The following is a 1,690-nucleotide window of genomic DNA, read 5'->3' on the forward strand; positions in this document are numbered from 1 at the left end:
CCATACCAAAAGTCTCTTAATAATTTCTACAATTATAACAAAAGTATTTTCATCTCGAATGTGGAGTTATTTAATATTGTTTCAGGAATTTGAGAATTGTAGTTATTATTATTATTATTATTATTATTATTATTATAGTTGTTGTTTTTGTTGGTGTTGCTGCTGCTGCCATTGTTTGTATTACATTTACTACTTTACATTCATTTCACTTCTTTTTCTTCTTCCATCCTTCGTTTCTCCCCTCTCTCCTTCCCTCCTTCTCTTCCCCTCTTCCTTTCACTCTCTTCCCCTTTCATCCTTCCTTCTTCCTGTTATTCATTTATTCCCAAGCTTTTGTCTCCTCTCCCTTTCTGTCTCCTTCATTTATTCAGTTTTGTCATCTTTCTCTATTCATTTTTCTTCCTATTTACGCATCTCATCTTTCTTGTATTTTTATCTTTCTCTCTCTCTCTCTTTCTCTCTCTCTCTCTCACCAAGCAGTCTATATCTATATTTTACCTACCTATAATATATCTATCTTCACATCCAGATCAATTCATCCATTACTCCCTTACATAACTATCCATTCATCCATCTGTCTGTCTGTCTGTCTAGCCATCTGTTTATCTATCTATCTGTCTGTCTGTCTATCTACACATCTGTCTGTCTACCTATCTATCAGTCTGTCTGTCTGTCTGTCTGTCTGTCTCTCTCTCTCTCTCTCTCTCTCTCTCTCTCTCCATCTGTCTATCTATCTATCTATCTGTCTATCTACCTCGCTGCAGTTCACCTCAAGCCCTCTTCGACGTCCGCACACGCTCTCTTCACCCCATTTTCTTTCTCCGTTTTCTTTTACCCTTCTCTCTCTCTCTCTCTTCATTTATAATCTCCTCTCTCTCTCTCTCTCTCTCTCTCTCTCTCCATTTATAATCTCCTCCCTCCCTCTCTCTCTCTTCATTTATAATCTCCTCTCTCTCTCTCTCTCTCTCTCTCTCTCTCTCTTCATTTATAATCTCCTCTCTCCCTTTTTTCTCTCTCTCCCTCCCTCTTCTCTCCTCCTCTTCTCGCATTTTCTCTCTCCATCTCTCCACAAGTGAAGCGCATTCAGTCCTCATTATTATTCTATCTATCTAGCCTCTATCTATCGACCTCATTTTAAATCTCCACGCTTCTCTATATCGATCTGTCTGTCTCTCTAGCTGCATGTATGTATGTATGTATGTATGTGTGTATGTATGTATGAATGGATGGATAGATGGATGGATAGATGGATGGATGGATGGATAGATGGATGGATGTTGTATGTATGTATGTATGCATGTGTACCTATCTATCTGCCCTTCCTTGAGTCTATTTCTTTTTCTCTCAATATTCTTACTATTTATCCTACCTTATTTTTCTGTCTATCAGCCTTTCTATCTATCTGTCTCTACCGGCTGTTGAAAATAGTCCCTCTTACCTGTCTGTCTCTCTATCTGTCTGTCAGTCTGTCTGTCTATCTATCTCTGTTTTCCCTGCTGTTTGTATACATGTCTGTCTATAACTTTTGATGTCTGTCTGTCTTCCTGTCTTTCCGATTGTCTTTCTGTCTGTCTCTTGGTCAGTCTGCCCTTATATCTGTCAGTCTGTCTGTCTATCTGTTTGTCAGTCTGTCTATCTGTCTGTCTACTTATCTATAATTAGCCAAGTCCCATGTTTGTATGTCCAGGTA

This window comes from Coenobita brevimanus, chromosome 77 (genome assembly GCF_032717465.1).
Source record: "Coenobita brevimanus isolate Jiangsu-jjx chromosome 77, ASM3271746v2, whole genome shotgun sequence".
NCBI classification, from domain to species: domain Eukaryota; kingdom Metazoa; phylum Arthropoda; class Malacostraca; order Decapoda; family Coenobitidae; genus Coenobita; species Coenobita brevimanus.